Source organism: Phascolarctos cinereus, unplaced genomic scaffold (genome assembly GCF_003287225.1).
Source record: "Phascolarctos cinereus isolate Bilbo 61053 unplaced genomic scaffold, phaCin_HiC Scaffold_4;HRSCAF=312, whole genome shotgun sequence".
NCBI classification, from domain to species: Eukaryota; Metazoa; Chordata; class Mammalia; order Diprotodontia; family Phascolarctidae; genus Phascolarctos; species Phascolarctos cinereus.
This window is the reverse complement of record NW_027555847.1, coordinates 314508711-314531064: the sequence shown is the minus strand read 5'-3', so window position 1 is coordinate 314531064 and position 22354 is coordinate 314508711. Positions and strand designations below refer to the sequence as shown.

At 39.0% G+C, this 22354-nt stretch overlaps 1 pseudogene; it reads right to left on the bottom strand.

Moving 5' to 3' along the window:
* Nucleotides 1–12871: 12871 nt before the first annotated feature.
* LOC110216618 (large ribosomal subunit protein uL23 pseudogene) lies at nucleotides 12872–13405 on the bottom strand (annotated as a pseudogene).
* Nucleotides 13406–22354: the final 8949 nt, after the last annotated feature.

The window sequence follows — 22354 nt, the reverse complement described above, 5'->3', positions numbered from 1 at the left end:
AACAAAGGTTTATGGAGGAGGTGGTGCTTGAGTTGAGCCTTGAAAGGAGTCACATGTTCCAAGTTGGATTGGTGAAGAGGGAGAGTATTGTAGGTATGAGGGAGAGCTTGCACCAGGGCCCTGAGGTGGGGAAATGGAGTGGTGGGCATCAGGAATGGTAAGTAGGACAGTGTGGTGTGTAGAGGGCTCAAAGGGAAGTAATATGTAATCAGCCTGGAAAGATGTTGTTTGTCCTTCATTTTCAAAGAGGACCAATGACATCATGGGTGATGGCTTAACTTGCACATGAATAGGGTTTAAATGAGGCAGAGTTGCACAAAGTCATCAGCCTCACTCTGTCCGCCAGAGGCATCACAGTCCAGCGGCAGGACAGAACCAAGACAACTGGTGATGGCCCGAGAGCAGTGGATGACCTTGGCACCTTTGGTGTCTGATCAAGCTCTGAGTGCTCTACAGTGCCTGCTTCATGGCCATGGGAACAAATTGTTCTCATTTGCCCATTGCTCCAGGGGAAGTCCTCACATACTTGGAGCAGACACCCCCATAACTCACTGAAGGGTGTAAGGCCTGTCAGTTACCCTCAGTCTGGTTTAGCCCGTCTGCCAAGATGGTTTTACCTGGCTGGGCATGCTACAGCCTCTTGAAGTCACGGGTGAGAGTCCAGTGAATCAGAAGGACACTGAAGGTGGCTGAGCAGCCTCGAAAAGGGTTTGGCAAACTCTCACACCAGAAGTGCTAGTCCTCCCTGAACACCTCATACACCCTGCCTGGAAAGATAGACTGGAGCCAAATCAAAAAGGGCTTTAAATGCCAGGAACTAGTACTTGATTCTCAAGGCAATTCAGAACCACGTGAGCTTAATGACCAGGGGAGTGACAGTGAAAAGTGTGTTTAGGAATATCACTTTGGCAACTGTGTGCAAGATGGATCAGGAAGGTGGAGAAGCTTGAGGCAAAGAGGTTAATTAGGAGGCTGTATTATGCCAAGTGAGAGGTAGTGAGTGCCTGTGGCTGTGTGAATGGAGAGAGGGGGACAAACAGGAGAGCTGTTGGGAAGGTAGCATCAGTAAGACTTGGCAAATAATTAGATTTGTGGTGTGAAGGAGAGAGTAAAATGACTCTGAGGTTATGAACCTGGGTAACTGGAAAAGATGCTGGTGCCTTCTATAGAAACTGGGAATTTAGAAAGAGGGATAGTTTGGGGGGAAATGTAACGAATTTTGTTTTGAATAGTTTGAGCTGGAGCTGCTTAAGAGAAGTGAGAAAATGCTCCAAAGTATACTTGTACCCTTTGTGTACCCATAGGAGTCTCTGACCCTGGGTTATAATAGCAAAAGCACTATAGTACTTTACTTCTCTGAAAAATCAATTGCCTCGGGTTGGGGGTGGGGAATACTTCTTTCATCTGCACATATTGAAGCCCTTTACGAATTTATGGTCTTTATGAGGTTTTTTTTTTTTGCTTTTTGGCAATTGGGGTTAAGTGACTTGCCCAGGATCACACAGCTAGTAAGTGTCAAGTGTTTGGTCTGAGGTCGGACTTGAACTCGGGTCCTCCTGACTTCAGGGCCGGTGCTCAATCCACTGCACCACCTAGCTGCCCCAATATGAATTTTTATAAACTCCAAAACATTCATTATCTGGTGCCAACTGTCTAGTTAGCCAACATAAACGGTATTTATTTAATGCGCTGTTGGTGGAATTGTGAACTGATTCAACCCTTCTGAAGAAGAATTTGGAACTACGCCCAAAGGGCTATAAAACTGTGTACCCTTTGACCCAGCAATAGCACTACTAGGTCTGTATCCCAAAGAGATAAAAAATGGGAAAAGGATCTATTTGTACAAAAATATTTATAGCAGCTCTTTTTGTGGTAGCAAAGAATTGGAAATTAAGGGGCTGTCCATCAGTTGGGGAATGGTTGAACAAGTTGTGGCATATGTTTTTAATGGAATACTATTGTGCTATAAGAAATGATAAACAGGCTGACTTCAGAAAAACCTGGAAAGACTTGTATGGTCTGATGCTGAGTGAAATGAGTAGAACCAGGAGAACGTTGTACTTGATAACAGCCATGTTGTTTGATAACTAATACTGATAGACTTAACCCTTCTCAGCAATATAATGATCCAAGACAATTCCAAAAGGCTCATGATGAAAAATATTATCCACTTCCAGAGAAAGAACTGATGGAATCCGAATGCAGATCAAACCATACTATTTTTCAATTTTTTTGTGGGTTTTTTGTTTGTGTTCTTTTTTCACAATAAGACTAATATGCAAATATGTTTTGTACGATTATACCTGTATAACTGTATCAAATTGCTTACTGTCTCAGGGAGGGAGAGAGGAGAAAGAGAGGGAGAGAATTTGGAACTCAATTTTTTAAAAATGAATTTTAAAAATGGTTTTTATATGCAATTGGGAAAATACTACTAAAAAGAAAAAAACCTCAGCATCTGTTGGGTTTTTTTTTTCAGATGGCAAAAACACAAGTCCTTTGCCAGGCTTGTATTTGAAATGTTTCTAGAACCCAGGGTCAGCTCCATATTACAATGAAGTATAGAAAATATATGTAAATATATCAGCTCCTTGTTCCCATAATATTTGGGGTTGAGATAACCTCAATCACTGGAAAGTCTCTGTACTACATCTCCCAGAAGTCTATGTGTGGACTTCTAGTATGTCAACATCACTTAGTACATAGGTGCTTCCATCTTAAACAGCCTAAAACGAGGATGACAATCCCTAAGGTGGGATCAAACACAGATGATGTGATAACTGAAAGGTATGCAAGCAGCCAGAGGAGATGCAGAAAGACATGACAAAATGGTCACCATGTTTAGATTGTTGACAGTGTAGATGAAGGCTGCTGAACCAAGCCAGCATGGTCACAGTGCAATTTTCTTTCTTTCTTTCTTTCTTTCTTTCTTTCTTTCTTTCTTTCTTTCTTTCTTTCTTTCTTTCTTTCTTTCTTTCTTTCTTTCTTTCTTTCTTTCTTTCTTTCTTTCTTTCTTTCTTTCTTTCTTTCTTTCCTTCCTTCCTTCCTTCTTCCTTCCTTCCTTCCTTCCTTCCTTCTTCCTTTCCTTCTTCCTTTCCTTCTTCCTTTCCTTTCCTTCTTTCTTTCTTTCTTTCTTTCTTTCTTTCTTTCTTTCTTTCTTTCTTTCTTTCTTTCTTTCTTTCTTTCTCTCTTCTTCTTTCTTTCTTTCTTTCTTTCTTCTTCTTTCTCTCTTTCTTTCTCTCTCTTTCTCTCTTCTTTCTTTCTCTTTCTTTCTTTCTTTCTTTCTCTCTTTCTTTCTTTCTTTCTTTCTTTCTCTTTCTTTCTTCTTTCTTTCTTTCTTTCTTTCTCTCTTTCTTTCTTTCTTTCTTTCTCTCTCTCTTTCTTTCTCTCTTTCTTTCTTTCTTTCTTTCTCTCTCTCTCTTTCTCTCTCTCTTTCTCTCTCTCTCTGTCTGTCTCTCTGTCTGTCTCTCTGTCTGTCTCTCTGTCTGTCTGTCTCTCTCTCTCTCTCTCTCTCTCTCTCTCTCTCTCTCTCTCTCTCTCTCTCTTCCTTCCTTCCTTCTTTCTTTCTTTCCAGCCAGAGACAAGGTTTATTAAAGATCTGCCATATTGGCCAGTCTCTTAAGGAATCTGAGCACCTGTGAGATATTGGCTAGATTGTGAGAATCTGAGCCCAATTCTTTCTTTTTACATTGCTATTTGGTTTTAATTAAGTGGCTTTGCTTTGAATTCATGTGTTATCTAGCTCTGTCTGGTATAGAGATACACTGGTAGGGACTTGTGAATTTGATCAGACAATCTAAATAGGATCATGAACCTGGGTGCAGCTTAGGGGTGAGAGAGTGCTTTGGAAACAGTGGAGCAAAAATCTTATAATAAGTCCACATATAATAAAGAGCTTTACATATAATATCAGTTAAAACTCTCCTTTTTGCTCCTGCCCCTGAAAGGACATAGCTTTTTCAAGTTTCAAAGCATTTTACACACATTTGAATTCTAAAACAACCCATTGATGCAAGTATCATTATATCAATTTACAAGTGGGGAAACTGAGGCTTAGATAAATGAAGTGATTGTCCTATGGTCATACAGCTAGTAAGTATCTGAGGTGGAACTTGAAGGTAGGTCTTTCTGACTAATACTAGTCAAGTTATCCATTATACCATCCATGGTAGTGGAGACAGAGGTCTGGAAAACAACCAAAGCCAAACCAGGGGCCCTAAACTCAAGAAATGGCATCAATTGTTGTTACTTTTGACATTTTACAGTTGATTCAGGATTTGTAATCTTTCCAGGTTCCAGAAAGAAAAGAGCAAAGGGTACCTTTCTTTTTTTTAAGGCAACTGGGGTTAAGTGACTTGTCTAGGGTCACACAGCTAGTGTCAAGTATTTGTTCTGAGGCTGGATTTGGACTCAGGTCCTCTTGACTTCAGGGCCGGTGCTCTATCCACTGCACCACCTACCTGCCCCCAAAGGGGTAGCTTTCTAATGCTATCAGCTCAATACTCCATAGTCAATAATCAATAAAAATTTATTAAGCACCTTTGTGTGCCAGGCCCTCTGCTAAGTACTAGGAATACAGATATTGGGGGAAACCCAACAACCAAAACCAGCCCTTTCCCTCAATGGGCTTTCATTTACTGGGGGAAGACAATACACAAAAGGAAAATGAAAAGCCAACTGCAGGGAAAGGAGGAGTTACCTGAGTGGGGACATGGGGGAGCCATCAGCAAAGTCTCAAGAGCAGGGCAGCTGGGTGAGAAATGAAATGTTTTGAGCTGAGCACCCTTCTTAAGTGGAGGGTTTGGAATTCACCACTCTGTCCTTCAAGTAGAGAGGCAGATGGTAGTGATGAGGTGGCGTACCAGGCTGACGGAATCTTGCAGGATGATGAAGTTTCCCCAATAATAAGCTCCCTGGGACATGATGGAGAAGTCACAGATATCGCTGAATAGAGCATCCAGGTACTAAATGAGTGTTCCAGTGTGTTCCCCCATATCGATCGCCAGTACAAGATCATATCTCCTCAATATCATTAATGCCAGTGATTAGTATCCCGCTATCAATTTAACCAGTTAACATCAATCTGCTTTCACCAAGGGATATTGACTATGAAGATATAGTAAAAACAGAAGTATAAAACGTTCCCTCCAAACTAGGGACACATACAAACACTTCTCTCAAGAATGCCAAAACCACCTTGGTCCCTGCAGGAAATGAGCTTAAATTTAAAGTGGTTGCTACAAATCATTTGTTTCACCAAGTTTTCTGAGGGTGACATAGCCTCTGGGATGAGTTTCTCCCTTGTGGCAGGACATGGTACCTTAGCTATCTGCTGGGTCACTCCCCAGGTTGTGCTGGCACACTGAGCTTTGCTGATGTGGACTTCCGTCTCTGGCCCTCTGCCTCTCTGACCTTCCCAAAATCTCTCAAGAGCCTGTACTAAAGAAAAGACACAGACAGGAGGCAGCCCCATTTCAGTTATAAGTTTGCTTGGGAAGTTATGGACTTATGTGCTGAACTAGTGGGAGGAAGGGCAGTGCCGGCCCTCCCAGCCCTTCAGAGCTCAGGAAGTCTTTATACCTAGGTTAGCTGGAAGATAAAGGAGTGAGTTTCTCCGTTGAGGCCTTTTATATGCATTCCCAGTTCTGGCTCTTCGCTTTAATTCTTCTTCAAGGTCTAGTTGGCTATATGTATCCTTCAATGATTTTTTTGTTAAAATAAGTAAATTTGGTTGGATGTTTTTGTTTGTTGCGTGGATTGTCTCTTCCTTTCTCTTGTGCACTGGCAGGTTTACTGCATGGCCATCTATTTATTGAGCATTTGCTGCTAAATGTTGGTCTAATGCATGGGAGACTGATTACTCCCCCAGCTTCTGAAAATAAACCACTCAAACCCAGTACCATGCCTATTACGTGCAAGGTACTATAACATCATGAAGGGGAGATGAAAGAGAGGTATATAAATAACTATCATATAATGGAAAGTAATATAAGCTCGAAAGAAAGCTAGTCAAAGTGTTATGGGATATTCCAGGATATCACTCTGCTGGTGTGGGGATGGGCATATCAGGGAATCTTTTAGCAAGGAGGTGGCATCTTAACAAAAATGGGTAGCAAAGTCCATTTCAGGCATAGAGGATAGAGTAAGAAAACACACTTAGGTAAGGGCAGAGCCGAGAGTCAAACCCAGGTCTCTTGATTCCTAATCTGGTGATCTCTCACTATATCACAGCTAGAGGTGATTTAGACTAGTAAAAGTAAATCTAAATAATTTATGTATCCAAATGGGTTATAAATCAATCAGTCAAGTATTTGCTATGTAAGTTACTGGTGTCACTTACCCTGATAGATACAAATGGTGTTTTTGTTTCTTTTTGCTTTAAATAAAGGAGATTTTCTGAAAACTGAAAGTAGTAATAATAAACTGTCTCCTTCACCACCTACATCATATATATGTATGTGTGTATATGTGTGTGTGTGTATATATTGTATGTCTGATTATAGAGTAGGCGTACTCTTTCCCATTCACTGATTATGTTTTTCTTTAATTGTTGTTGTTATTATTATTATTATTATTATTATTATTTTGGTGAGGCAATTGGGGTTAAGCAACTTGTCCAGGGTCACACAGCTAGTAAGTGTCAAGTGTGTGAGGTCGGATTTGAACTCAGGTCCTCCTGACTCCAAGGCCGGAGCTCTATCCACTGTGCCATCCAGCTGCCCCCACTGATTGTGTTTTTACTCTACTCTCTTTACCTTGCTTATTTTTAACATTCTTTTTGGCTTTTAGTGAATTGGAGTTTTTTATTTGTTTGTCTTATGCCCGTTAAAATGGATATATCTCCACCATTCCCCACGAAGCTCTTCATCGTGCTAGATCACTGCAGCCCTGGAACTCACACCTCCTCACTATCCTCTGTCCCTGGGCCCCCTCTCTCTAGTTGGAGCATAGAGATAGACTCCCAGAACTTCCTTAAAAGGAAAGGGCCCAGGCCAGCAGTCATCTCTTCCTTTCTCATCAATTTCACTCCTCTGGAATTCTCCATCATGCCCTTGGGCAGGATAATGGGTCCACACTCCCATATAACCTTCTCAGCTTCTTTTTATATGTCGTCTTCCTCATTAGACTGTAAGCTACATGAGGGCAAGGACTGTCTTTCTTTTCCATATTTGTATTCCTAGTGCTTAGTATAATGCTTGGCACATTGTAGGCCCTTAATAAATGTTACTGACTGACTAATAACCACAAATTTATAAAAATCCATCGTTATAATAATGGTATGTGCATCTAATGAGTCAGTGTAATTCTTCTAAATGCAAAACTTTCATCAAATTCAGCAGTGGATTTGAGATCAGGGCAAGGTGCTTAGAGTTTTAGCTCTTTAATTAGGTACTTTTCAAATACCCTGAGGTATGTAGAGCTTGGATTAATAAATTTCATTGTGTGTATTTCTTAGGAGGGGGGCTATGAAGATTAATGAGCTCTGGCTTCAGTATCACTTTGAGACTCTGGAATGGAAGGTGTTCTGAAAATACATGGTATTATTTTTAATAACAGAGAGGGCCCCAGCCCAAAGAATACATTTCATTAAAGATAAATGCATCCTTCCTCTCCCCTTGACTCCCCCGGCCTCTCATCTCTGCCGGCATAGAGGAAAATGTTGTAGCAGACTATGTGTAGGCAACCCAGACTACTGCAAGTATATTTGCCTGTGAAAGCTTTTCAAAGTTTACTTTATGATGACACTATGGAATAGGAAGGCATTATAGTCCCCATCATACAGATGTTGAGATGGAAAAATCACAGAAAAATCTAGTGACTGGCGGAAAGCTAAACAGTAACCTAACTGAAGAGCCAGGTCTTCTGATTTCTGACCTGGGGGGTCTTTCCCCTATTCCATCTATAAGCTCACCTAGAAGAGATCTAATGAGCTATTGTCCATCACAGTTGAATATTCTCAGTAAGTCTGATCTGGCTGAAGAGTCCTTTGTACCCTATTCTAACTTAACCCTTAAACCATGCCCAGGGTCACACAGTAAGTGTCCGAGGCCAAATTTGAACTCCGGTTTTCCTAGCTCCAGGCCCAGCTCTCTACCCACTGTGCCACCTCGGGAAGAGGTGGGTGGATAGAGGAAATTAGTCCAAATTGATAAATGTTTCCTTGAATCAACTGTATTTCGAGATAGAAAGTAAAATTAAGAGCACTGCCTAGGTTCTGCTATGGATCTTGATGGTATCTTTGTTTTGTAGACAAGGAGGCCCTGGCATAGCAAAGTAGGCATTAAGTGAATATTCAACTCAGTTATTCATTCTATGTAGTGGTAAATATTGTTGGAGAGTTAGAACTGAAATCGAAGATTACCCAAAGGGTCATAGAAAAGATCATGGTGAACATGAGCAGGCCACATGCCATTTCAAATGAGGAATGATGAAGAATAACTATAAAGGGTATCATCAAAGAAATATTTTAAAAGATAATGAGCTAGTCATGTAGCAAAAGTCAAGGATAACTATTGCATAGCCCAGATGCTTCATTGGTATCTTTGTGATCTCAGAACAACTCAAAAAAGGCTCCCAGCACATTGGGTGGAGCAGCTATGGCAAATGTATGAGAAGATATGAATAAGAGTGGCAAAAAATGGGCAGCCGTGGATCAGTTGTGATTTGTAGCACTAGAAGGAATACTTATGTGGTGGAAGCAAAATCTGTCATGTAGAGGAGGGTTGAACCCATCGTCCAGATTTACCTGGCTCAGGGGATAAAGGCTTAGGCCACTGATGTAACTTTCTGGTAACCTAAGTATGAAAGCCAGCCCATACGGAGATAGATGTTGTTCCGAGTCAAGCTTGATTGGTGCATCATCATGGCCAACAAAGGGGCAGGGAGGTCTCAATCGAATCAATGCTATTTCCTTTCTGTGTATGCTTTCCATGCTTTGTCTAAAAAAATTTCCTTTTGTTAAGTACTGGATCATCCATGGGGCCAAGAGGTAGTGAAGTAGATAGACTGCTGGGCTTGAAGTCAAGAAGACTCACCTTCCTAGTTTAAATCTGGCCTTAGACACTTACTAGCTATGTGTCCCTGGGCAGGTTACTTAATTCTGTTTGCCTCAGTTTCCTCATTTGGAAAATGAGCTAGAGAGAAATGGCAAACCACTCTAGTATCTTCACCAAGAAAACCCCAAATGGGGTCATGAAGAGTCAAACAGGACTGAAATGACTAAACAGTAACAACAAAGGTAGTCTACAAGTATCTTATTTCATTATGGTTCCAAAACTGAAGTAGTAGACTAGACCGAATCAGGTTTGGCCTACCAAGACCATGTTGATAAGAAGACAAGTCCCCTGAAGTATTAGAGTTTGTGCAGTACATTGTGGTGTTGGGCACCATGGGGGAGATATAAAGGTAAAAAAAAGACGTGGATCCTGCCTTAAAGAAGCTGATAATCTAGCAGCCATTTGTATTTTCTGGGAAGATTAGAGATCCTCGAAAAACACAATTGACTTACATTTTACACATCATTTTAGCCTATTGTAGGTACTTGTATGCATTCCAGAATGGGATATTTCCAATCTGCGGAGTGGGCAAAAAGGTAGGTGATGACATTGATCCTCACAACATGGCAGCTGTCAAACTATTCCTTAGTGGGACAAGGACGTGCAATAAGAAAATTCACATATATTGATCATTGGGAGTTTATGCTCTACCTTAAACATGGTTCAAATATAAATTGAAAAAAGTTATAACAATAGTAATAGCTAGCATTTTTATAGTACATTAAGGTTTGCTAAGTACTTTATAAATATTATCTCATTTAAGCTTTACAATAACCCTGAGAGGTAGATGCTGTTATCATCCCCATTTTATAGATGAAGAAATTGAGGCAGATGAGGTTAAGTGACTGAGGGTCACAGGGCTAGTCTGAGGAAGGTGAACTCAGTTCTTCCTGACTCCAGGTCTAACACTCCATCCATGAACCCCCTAACTGCTCTTTCAGCTTGACTACTAGGCAATACCAAAGATGAAGTTCCAATTTCTCCCATTTTCAGGTAAAAGAAGTGAGGTGGAGATTGCTAACATCAGTATGGGAGGTCATAAATGTAGGTGACTGTAAAGGCATGGATAGACCTCAAGTCTCAGCTTCTATTCTAGGACTGGTCCAGTTATCCAGCAAATCTCAGAGATAACACTGACCACCAGAATGGAATTCTTCTATATCCTACCTTCTCAGGTTCTATCACTTTAAAAAGATTTTTAAAAATATATTTTTGGGAGGGATTATCGCTTCACTACCCTCAATGTTACAAGTAGCCTTGGAGGCTGAAGTAGGAAACTGGAATGATGAAGCAATCCTACTTCAGGGCCCATGAAATAATTGGAAAGAAGAACTGATCAGTCTCTCCTCTACCTATTTTTTCCTCCACTTAACAGAAATTGCTTTCTAAATTAGTCATTTGGCAAACTCTCAGCACATATATGTATATGCACAATACCTATATTATATTAAACCTTATATACATACACATAACATAAGTATATAGATATATGTTTACTCCCAAACAAATGCCTATGTGATGTTGAGTAGCTATCAGGATAGAAGTACTATTAGAAGGGACTGTAGCTAGACAACAAGTATAACACACACAGTGTTGGAAGATGGGTGGTCTCCAGGCCAGGCTGATGGTATGAGTTTTTCAGATGGTCCCCAACTGAAGAATTCCTGCGCATTTGCCCTGGACTCTGTCTTGCCTGACCCTGGAGATATAGTCAGCTTTGGAATAGTGAGGCTTAAGACTAGGTATCACACAGGCCAATAATTGCTAGCTGAATGATTCTACCAGGTCTCTGTGGAGCTGATTTTTCTAGTTCTTCTGAAGGTCATGACAAAATCCAATTGGGCCTTTCAAACACTGTGATTAACCCACTGTCCAATATGCTCTTATGAAATATTTTATTAAAGTAATGCCTAAAGGCCAAGTGATGGAACTCCCAGTGATGGGCCCTGGCCAATTAGGTGAAGGAGTTGAATGCCAGGATGGGATCTTCCCACTGATTCCATTGAAAATTTGAATGTTACATGGGCTATGGCAATAAAATGTCTATTTTGAAGATCCAGTTAATTTTCCCTACCAATGAAGTCAATAGTCAATAAACATTTATTATGTCTACTCTGTACTGGGTACTATGCTAAGCACTGGAAGTGCACATATAATAAAAAAAGGTAATTCCTGCCCTCAAGAAACTTACAGTCTAATGAGGGAAGACCATACACAAAAGAAAACAGAAAAGAGAAGAAGAGAAAGTACCTGGAGCTGGCTAGGTAGAGAAGCTAAAGAAGTCTAAAATGAGTGCAGCTGGGTGGAAAATGAGGCGATGTCTGAGAGATTTGATTTAAATGCTGACTGTCAGCATATCAGGACATGTTATATGCAAAAATATAGTCAGGAGTTAAATCCTCAGGCAATTCAGCTTAAGGTCTAATAGAAATATCCTAAAACACTGAAGCCAGGATACCTAGGAGTTTAGTGACTTTGTAGGAAAGAAATTCTCTGTGGGTCCATGTACTCTGTTCAAAGAACTCTCTCATTCATACCATGTCATAAGGTTCTCTCTTAAAGCTTCCAAATCCATGAAATGCTACAGAAAACAGGATTTTCCCAGCTCTGATCTCATTATATGTATAAATTCCAAGAGCAGCCTCCCAGAAAATAAAAGTTTTTATACAACATATACTATGTGTTCATGAAAGATATATTGTTTATTTTTCTGGCACAGAGTTAACTCTAATATGCGATTACTTAGTTGAAGAAAACATTTCCTGACATGCTGATAGTCAGCATTTGAACCAAATCTCCTCTCCTTTAGATTAAGTATAGAATGAATGCATTCTAGTCTATTTAATCCCTGTGAATTTCAACATAGTCGTTTTAACTGTCAAGGTATTTAGTCAGCAAAGCAAAATGTAACTCAGTACTGCACACAATGGCTTATAATCAGTGATAATAACATTTGGGCAACTTTCTAGTTTTTACCTGTTAGTATTTATTTATTGGTACAGAAAGCCTTAAGTTGGGAAGCATTCAGCAAAGTCAGAGAACTAGGCCTGCTGGTTATTTGTCCTCAGAGAACATCAGAGCATGTTTAGTGAGAGGGAGGGGGCAGGTGTCAACATGTCACTATTAAAATGTACTGGTATGTGATCTTTAGAGACTTCAGTAAATGTTATGATTTTAAAACTTAATTATATTAAATGGAGCTCTTCCGAAGGTGATCTATAGAGGATGGATATTAGTTTTCATGATATATCTCAAGACTTCCATTTTTTAGACTAACACATAGAGTCAAAGTAAAATTTTTTGTATCTGGAGTTAATTCAGTTATATCAGACAAGTACTGTATGAATACACCTATAAACCATTTGTAAAGATGGACCTAAATAAAAGAAGTATTAATTACTCACTGATAGAATGTCAATACCACCGAATTAATTTACCTATTCAATGCCATAGCAACCAAATTACCAAACAGTTACCTTATTAGGCTTAAAAGAATTCACAGAGGCAAAAAAGTTAACAATTTCAGGAGAAATAATGAAAAAAAAGTGGGAATAAAGTAGACTTAGAAGTACCAGATTTCCAACTATACCACAAAGCACTAATTCTCAAAACAAGTTAGTATTGGTTAAAAAATAGAGAGATCAATTAGTGGAACAGATTAGGTACACCACAAAGAGAAATGAAAGAACTTAATAGTCTTGTGTTCAATAAACACAAAGACCCAGCTACTGAGATAAGGACTCATTATTGAACAAAAACTGCTGGGAAAATTGGATAGCAATATGAAAGAAATTTTTTTTTTACCGGAAAACTTTTTTTATCGTAGGTAGAGTAAGACAGCTGGACACAGTTTAGATGATTCCAATTTTGTTGGCAACATCTAAAGCATCACAGTCTGGAACAAGTTGGACATAGGCCTTCTTCTCTCCATTGGGCCGAATCAGTGTGTTGACCTTAGCCATGTCAATGTCATAGAGCTTCTTGACAGCCTGCTTGATCTGATGCTTGCTGGCCTTGACATCCACAATGAAAACCAGCGTGTTGTTGTCCTCAATCTTCTTCATAGTGGACTCAGTGGTCAAGGGAAACTTAATGATGGCATAGCAGTCAAGCTTGTTCCTCCGAGGGGCACTTTTCCTGGGGTATTTGGGCTGCTGTTGAAGTCTTAGTGTCTAGGGTCGCCGGAATGTGGGAGATGTTTGGGTCTTCTTCTTTTTGTGGCTGTGAACACCCTTCAGCACCGCCTTCTTGGCTTTTAAGGCCTTGGACTTAGCTTCTGTCTTGGGGGGGACAACCACTTCCTTCTTCGCTTTCAGCACCATCTTGGGGGAAAGGGTCTTCTGCGGTGCTTCTCAGGGGCTTATAATATGAAAGAAATTAAATTTAGACCAACACCTCACACCTTATACCTTGGTATATATAAACTCCAAATGAATATATGAACTAGATACAAAAGGCCACATGAAAAACAGAAGAGAGAAATAGAGAAAAATTTATCCATCAGATCTATGGATTGAAGAAAAGTTCATGACCAAAGAATAGAGAGGATAATCTTAATTACATAAAATTAAGAAGGTTTTGACAAAACAACCCAATGAAGTTAAGATTAAAATAAAAACAATTAACCATGGGTGAAAAATCTTGACAACAAGTTTCTGTGCTAAAGATCTCATTTCCAAGATACATTAGGAACTGATTCAAATAAGAGCTATTCCCTAATTGATAAATTAGGATATAAACAGGTAGTTGTCAAGGGAAGAAACCTAAGCTATCAATAACCATATTAAAAAAAACCCCAAAACTCCAAATTGCTAATAATTAGAGAAATGACAATTAAGGCAATAGTGAGATTCTACCTCACACCTAGGCACACTGATGCACTTTGGGTATCTTTGGGTAGAGTGGCAATTGAATACAACCCTTGCGGAAAGCAGTTGGAAATTATACACAAAAAAATTACTGAAGAGTTTATACCCTTTGATCTAGTTATGCCACTGCTAGGTCCATAGCCCATAGAGATCAAAGAAATGGGAAAAAGTCCTATATGTATGAAAATATTTATAGAAGGTCTTTTTTTTTTTTTGGCAATTGGGGTTAAGTGATTTGCCAGGGTCACATAGCTAGTAGCGTTAAGTGTTTGGTCTGAGGTCGGATTTGAACTCAGGTCCTCCTGACTCCAGGGCCAGTGCTCTGTATACTGCACCACCTAGCTGCCCCAGAGGCTCTTTCTGTGGTGGTAAAAAACTAGAAGCTAAGGGGATGTCCATCAATTGGGGAATGGCTGAACAAATTGTATATAAATAGAATGGAACGTTATTGTGCTATAAGAAATGAGTAAATAGATGATTTCAAAGAGACATGGAAAGACATATGGATTGAGTGGAGTAAAAGGGGCAGAACAAGAACAATTTACAGAACAATACTGTGAAAATAAACAACATTGAAAGCTATAAGAACTTTGGTCAATGCAGCGAGTATCCGCAATTCCAGAGGACCAATGATAAAGCATGCTATTGACCTCCTTACTGAGAGTTGATGAACCCTGTGTGCAAAATGAGACATATTTTTGCCAGTGAGGGAATGTGTTTTGCTTGACTATGCATATTTGTTGCAATTTGTTTTTCTTTTTTCCCCAGTGAGCCAAGGGGTAGCAGGAAGATTAAATAAATTTTAGTTCACTACAAAAAATTAATTAAAAAAAATTCAGTGGTGGATAGTGTGGTCAAAGTGGAGTGACCCAGGTGTTTTTCCTTTTTGCACAAGGAAATCAAGTCCAGTTTCACAATTCCATGCAAAATACCTCTGTTGCCTGTTTATATAGTGAGTAGTGACTGACATCTCACTTACTGACCTCAGCATCTTGCCACCATCATTGTTCTCTTCTTTATTCTGTGATCCAGCCACAGGATTTCCTGTGAGCCTCCTACTGTGTGTTTTTTATTTTGTTCTGGGAGTTCAACCCCACCTCACTGCTGTTAACACTCAATAAACACTGCCCCTCCCCCCCCTTTTGGAGTCGTTAAAATTTAATAGTGGATTATACAACCCATCAGATGGAGCATCCCACACTGGCTTTCCATGCTATGGATCAGACGATCATTGTACCATAGCAGCTTGGAAGAGAACACCAGACCTAATTCATTTTCATAGCTACCTGGGGAGGAACTTAACTTAAATAAACAGTTCAGCTGAATAGAAAACAGCCCCATCAGTTAAAAACAAAACAAAAACAAAAAACAAAATCCTGAGAAACACCGACACATCTTTAAATCAAGCCAATAAAATTTTCTTTACTTGGGAAAAATGTTGTAGATTAGAGATTTAAAGAAAAGAGAACAAACAAGAAACTATTAATAATTAAATTAGTTGCTATCATCTATTCCCTTTTCTAGGTTTTCTTTTTGGGGAATTTGTGAATTTTTAGGATTCAAATATAAAAGTTCAGTATTAAATACTCAAAGTTCAGGGTGGAGGGGTAAAAAGGAGGAATTAATTTTTGTGTTCTTCACAATAAAAGATTTTTAAAAGTTTTTTTTAATAAAAAAGTAATATATATTTCTGCAGAGAACTGTGAAGGACCATCCACTTGAGTTGTTAAGTTCCATCTGAGTAATTCAATTTCACCTATAACTATAGCATTTAGGCTATATCTACATTGACCAAGCAGAATTAGAAACTATGCAATAATTTAGTTAATTCCATTAAATTAGACAGACATTTAAAGCAAAAAACAAACAAAAAACCTTTTTAAGCTATGCAAACCATATTAATTGCATATATATCAATGAAATCAGGGGTCTGAACCTCTCCCTCCTTCTTAATCCTTACCCCCAAGCCCAAGCTTTGATGGAGGTAATGGGAGGAAAGTGGTTTTTATAAGCTGAGTTGAAGTTGTACTACAGAAAGTTTCCCCAGAAGTAAGAACATTGCTCAAGAGTTAAAAGAAGTGGTTAGCTTATTGTTACGTTCAGTAACACAGTGGGAAAGCAGTTGACATTAATCCATGGTTCTGAAGCATTTTGGGTTGCTTTGGATGAAGGATAAACTTTCAATTCAGAGATGGTTTCTCTGGATACCAGTTTCAGGCACCGTCCTTGGTGCAGAATAAAGAAAGACATCAATTCCAAAGAGAATGGAGATAGTTGTAACTTGGGAGATCTACCAGAGGCCATATTTTCTCTGATAAATTTATACATTTATGCTGAAAGAAGAGAATTCTTTAGTTACATTTTTTAAAATGCCAAGCAAATTTATTACTTTACCAATTTTGATTATTACTAGGAAGAAGGCGGAAAAACCAAATCAAAGTTGTTTTTCTTTTAAAAGGGGGATTTTGATTTTAAAAGCAAATATAATTTCCTTCCATTTATCTAAAATTCTGATTTCTCATCAATTTAGGCAAAACATTTCCCTTGGGAAGGGACAAATATTGTAATTTTTAAAAGGGAACAATAAACAAGCCTGAATTGTTCAAGAAAACCCTATAATTTTAAAATATTTTATCAATTCCATTCAGTTTTTATACTACACAGTAACTTTTTAGTAACCTCCTCTCCTCCCCAAAGCCTTCCCTTATAACAAAATAAAACAATTAAGCAAAAGCAAATAACAACTGCATTGGCTAGGGCATGTAACACATATTTCACCATTGGTCTTTCAGGACCAACATTGGTCATTACATCAAATTTCAATTCTGATAACTTTTTTTTTTTAATTTTTGGGCAATTGGGGTTAAGTAACTTGCCCAGGGTCACACAGCTAGTAACTGTCAAGTGTTTAGTCTGAGGTCGGATTTGAACTCAGGTCCTCCTGACTTCAGGACCAGTGCTCTATCCACTGCGACACCTAGCTGCCCCCTATTCTGATAACTTTTAATGTGGTTTTCATTAACATTGTTGTGGCAATTGTATATGTTGAGCTCTTGGTTCTGCTTTCTTTGTTCTGCCTCATTCCATCAAGTCTTTCCATGTTTCTTTGATTTCTTCAGAGTGATCATTTGTAGACTGTAGAATCATCGGCTTAGAGCCTGAAGGTACCTGAGAAGCCATCTAATTCAACCCCCTTGTTCTACAGATAAGAAAAATGAGGCCCAGGGAGACCAAGTCAATTACCCAAGGTCACACAGGTACTAAATGGCAGAGCATGGATTCTAACCAGTCAAATAATATGACATTACATGGCTACTCTGATTTGTTCAGCTATTTTCCAAAAGCTGGGCACTTCTTTGTTTCTAGGTTTTTTCTACTACAACAAATATTATTATTATCTTGGTATATATAGAATTTTCTTTCTATGTTTGACTTCCTTGGGGTATATATGCTTAGTAGTGGGATCACAGGGTCAAAGAATTGATTTCTAGAACAGTCATTCAATTCATAATTCCACCAATAATGTATTAGTAATCTGTCTTCCCATATCCCTTCCAAAATTTATTCTCTTTTTCTTATCTTTGTCATTTCGCTTATTGTGAGGTAAAATCTTAGAGTTGCTTCAATTTATACTATTTCTCCCCCTCCATGTGGCTGTTTATTATTTGCTTTTTTCTTTTGAAAACTGTTTCCCCATATCTTTTGTCTACTTATTGTTTGAAAAATGTTAGCCTTGGTTCACTCAGTCAGTCAATATGTCTTTTGAAAGCTTCTATGTGTTAGGCGTTGTGCCAAGCATGAAGAATCTCTGCTCTCAAGGAACTCACTATCTAATGGAGGAGATGAGAGGCAAACAGTTATGTACAAACAAGATAAACATAGGATATGTTGGAGATCACCAGCAGAAGGAAAGCAGTAGCACTAAGGGGTGTCCTGAAAAGTTTCTCATAGAAGGTGAGACTTTAGTTAGGACTTGAAGGAAGCCAAGGAAGGCAGGAGGTAGAGATGAGGAGGAAGAACATTCCAGGCACGAAGGAAATACACCGAGTCTAGAGATGGAGTGTCTTGTTTGAGGAATGTCAAAGAGACTAGGGTCTGGATTGCAGAGTAGATGGGGATGAGCAAGGGTTAGAAAGTCCTGGTTGTGAAGAACTTTGAATGCCACCCTTAACTAATTGGGAAGATGAGAGCATCACCTCCATGTAGATGTGGAAAAGAAAGGGAACCCCACCATAGGCTTTGCATTTAGAATGACAAAAGAAGTGGAAACAGAAGAGAGACTCCCTCTAGATATGGCAGATGAAAGGAAGGGATGAGCAGTCTATTTTTATTAGTGATAAAAGAAACATTGGTGAAAAGAACACATTTGATTGTTCGGATGCAAGGCTTAATGAACATTCAATTCAATTCTGTTCAACTAACATTTTTAGTACCTACTGTGTACAGAACACGATCCTCTCAGAAGGAATTCGCTCTTTTCCATCACCCTTTTTTTTTGTTACTAGCCTGCCAATCCCTTTCCCTCATTGGGTATTTCTGGAGAAAATCTTGCTTCTGTTTCTTCCCCATTCATTATTCTACATGCACAGCCTATGTGGGGCTCTCTTTCCTTTCCACCTCTACTTGAAATTCTTGTCCTCATAGAGCTTACAGTCAGAAGGGAGATAAGACACAAAGATAATTATAATACATATTATTATACATGAAAAATACCTCAGACATGATTTAACAATTGCAAGAATGCTCTGTCCCCAGTGCCTAGAGGCTGGTTTGATTCTGAGCCAACACCAGGGGTGCATTTCTGGGCTCCACAACTTAAGAGGAATGTGGTAAAGTTGGAGATGGGTCAGAAGGGAGCTGGAAAGGAGATTAACAACTTGGAAAACAAGACCTGAGAGGAAAAAAATCAAAGGAATAAGGATTACTCAACCTGGAGAAGAGAAGATGGAAAGGGGTGATTTAATGCCAGTCTTAAGTATAAGAAAAGTTCTTCCACAGAAGATGGCAACCAGCTGCATGTAGTTCTCACTGGGAATTGACCAAAATGAGATAGGCTTAGAACTTTAGCCTCAAGGGATTTGTGTTAAATAAGAGTTGACATTTATATAGTGCTTTATGGTTACATACATTATTTCATTTGATCCTCACAAAACTCTGTGAAATAGGCAGAACATGTAATGAAGAATTTACCAAGAATGAGAGGGATTTTGGTCATTGGAATGAATCACCCAGGGAGGCTGTGGGCCATGCCATTGTTATCACCATTTCCTCCTCCTCCTCCCTTTTTCTTTCTTTTTGTTTTTCTGCCTTTTTTCTTCCTTCTTTCCTTTCTTCCTTTCCTCATTCTCTTCCCCTTCTTTCCTCCCTTCCTCCCTCTTTTTCTTTCTTTCTTTTCTTCTTTCTTTATTTTCCTGCACTTCCTCCTCCTCCATCTTCTCTTCCTCCTCCATCTCCCGTTCCTCCTCCTCCTTTTCCTTCTCCTTCCTGAGATGCATTGATTGGCAACTGAGTGAGAGCAAATTCACACAATCCAACATATTTATGTTTTCTCTCCACTTTAAGATGTGATCTCTTTGAGGGCAGGAAACATCTCCTTTTTATATCTTTATTTCCAACATTTAGCACAATGTGTGGAATACAGTATGCATTTAATAAATGCTTTTTCATTCTTTCTTGTTCTTATTTTATTCTTCTGCCTCTGTTTCCATTAGTTAAGAGCCTAACTGCTTGTGCTATCATTCTTTGTGATGTTCAGAGCAATTCAAATTTGTAAAGTACACAATCAAAATGAATATGAACATGTAAAGGGCAAGTGAACAAAAAGTAAAAATCTCAAAAAAGAAGTGCACATGATCAAAAACATATATTTTTATACAAGTTAAAGGCAATGAGGAAGGAGCTTTTGGAATTTGACATCCATCAAGCTCTTGTTAGAAGGATCAATGATTTAACACATTTTTTATATCCCCCAGCAGTTCCTAGCACAGTGATTTCCAGAGAGGTCTTAATTATATATCTAGAGCTGGAAGGGACCTCCAAGGCCATTTAGTCTTACCTACTCATATCACAGATGAGAAAACTTAGGTTCAGGAGGTTGCATGATTTTCCCAAGGTCACACAGGCAGTAAATATACAAGGTGGGATTTGAACTCAAGTCCTCTGACTTCAGATCTCCTGCTTTTTCTATTGTAATATGTTACCTCTGTTGAATAAATATTGCTTAATAGATGTCCAATATTCCTCTTCTAATTCAAGCAGGAAAACTTTATGAATGAGATGAAATTCTAGGATCAGTGAGAAAAATATCATGACCCCTAACTGAAGGGGATAGGAGCATTGGATGGCTTCTCAAGATTTCTTCTATTCCCAAGGTTTTATACTACTTCTGTGCTACTCCATTTCTTGTACCTCTTTGCTCTTTTATTTGTTCTCTCAGTTCTGTCTGCCACTCCCCTTCTAAGTTTGGTCTCCCCCTCCTCCATCCCTTCACATGAGCCCTAGTTTCGTAAATCAGCATATTCCTATGGGTGAGCCTGTTTCCAACTACTTCCTGAAAGCCTCATTTCTTTCAGGAAAGCTTTCGGTGGCTGTCCTCCCCAATGGAGAATAACAAGGAAAAAGTTAGGAACTTTAACCCTCAGAGAATTAACCACATTTTCATCTGGAATGTTTTATGCCTGATTAGTATTGTCTGTGTAACTCTAACTGGAAACCTTCACGAGGATCATATATTTCAGTGAACCATCCTGAGCTCTGAAAACACCATCACTGCTTAATAAATAAGAAATAGACTGAATAATGGCCCTGGTTTCAAGGGTGAGATGGCATAATTATTTCAATTTGAGAATTTTCAGAGTGAATCCAAGGCTTGGAAGGTACAAATGAACCTTTATCCCTTCAAGTTGTAAGAATTAATGGAGCCCATGCTTTGCACAAAGTAGGTACTTAGCAAATGTTTATTGAATTGAATTACCCTTGGAATCCCAGAATCTCAAGCATTAGAAGAAACTTCTGCAGCCATCTAGGGCAAATCCTAACTGAAAAAGAACATCCTTTAGACAGGCTGGACCAATGGCCATCTAACCAGGCTTGAAGACTTCTATCTAGTGAGAAGAACCCTAATTACTCTGAAGGAAGCCCATTCCACTTTTGATTAACTATAATTGTTAGGATTTTTTTTTCTTAAATCAAACTTAAATCTGCCTCTGCAACTTTCAATCATTACTCCCAGTCCTGCCCTTTGGGGACCAACCAAAACAAATCTAATGCTTCTTCCATATGACTGCCCTTCAAATGCTTGAAGGCAATGATCATGTTCCCGAAGTCTTCTTTGATCAATTAATCAATCAATTAGTCAATAAACTTTTATTAAGCCCCTTCTAAGTGCCAGCCACTGTGCCTGGCACAGAGGACACAAAACCAGAATTAAACAGTTCTTGTCCTCAAGGATCTCACATTCTAATGGGGGAGGAAACATGCAAACAATTAGATAAGATACAGACATATAAGATGTAGACAATGTGAAAATGAGAGATAATCTCAGAGGGAAGGCAATGAAGGGTGGGGGAGGAGAGAAACCATAAAAGATCTCTTGGGGAAGATGGGTTTTGGGCTGAGATTTGAAGGAAACCAGGGAAGCAAGAAGTTGAGATGGGAAGGGAAAGCATTCAAGGTGATGAAGAGGCATGGAGTCAAGAGACGGAGTGTGGTATATTCTCCATTCTATCAGGGGAGAAAACATATACCTATATAGATTTACACAAAATGGCCACAGGATGATTTCAAGGAAGGGCACCAGTCATGAAGAGCATTATGAAAGGCTTCATATAGAAAGTGGCATTTGAGCTTTCTCTGGAAGGACACTTGGGCTTCTATAGTGGGTATGGAAAGAGGGCAGGATAAGAGGGGCATTTCATTGCAATTTAAAGAGATGTTGATCATGGGAGTCCCTGATCTAATTAAGCAGTTTCCTCAAAATAACCCAGTGAAATTATATGACACAGGTCATTGTTAGACCCTGGTCAAACTAAAGAGTCTTCCTGCCAATAAAATATAGGAAACACATTTTTAAGTGAATAAAAATACAAAAGTAAGACAGTTCCTGCCTGTAAGGAGTCTCACACATTGTTAATCCCTGATTAAACTAAAGACTCTCCCAATCAAACTGATGGGACTCAAGGAACTCCTTAGTGATTGGCTTCCTGAAGAATCAGCCACTCTCTCTTTTTGCCTATGAACATAAATTGGTCTTTCACTTTGGAACTCTCGAATTCATTCCCTTGTGCCTTTATCTAATACAGTGGTTTTCAAAATGTTTGGTCTTAAGACCCTTTTTATAATCTTCAAAATTATTGAGGACCTCAAAGAGCTTTTGTTTATGTGAATTACATCTATTGATGTTTACTAAAATAGAAATTAAAACATAAAATT